The sequence below is a fragment of the Penaeus monodon genome, chromosome 15 (genome assembly GCF_015228065.2).
Source record: "Penaeus monodon isolate SGIC_2016 chromosome 15, NSTDA_Pmon_1, whole genome shotgun sequence".
Taxonomy (NCBI): Eukaryota; Metazoa; Arthropoda; class Malacostraca; order Decapoda; family Penaeidae; genus Penaeus; species Penaeus monodon.
The window spans coordinates 46,504,691-46,504,994 of record NC_051400.1 but is presented as its reverse complement, the minus strand read 5'-3'; positions in this window follow the sequence as shown (position 1 = coordinate 46,504,994).

The window sequence follows — 304 nt, the reverse complement described above, 5'->3', positions numbered from 1 at the left end:
GAACTTAGCGTTTGTTTTCCGATGCAATTCTTGTTAGTCTTGGCGAGAAATAATATAAATCCTCTTGGCTTTGTGTGTATGCAAATGCTTATGCAATTTAGATATGTTCGTAATCCATAATCTACTCACTTATATTTCCCATTATTGGACAGAATATAAGATGCTTATTTCTGCCTTTAGTGTCAATACAACATAATACGCGCTTTGTTTTCCTATTTGCACAATGTTGCATTGGGATTTGTCGAATTTTAATGCTGTGCATATATAACCCTTACTAAAATATCCTCTGCTATTGATGTATTGA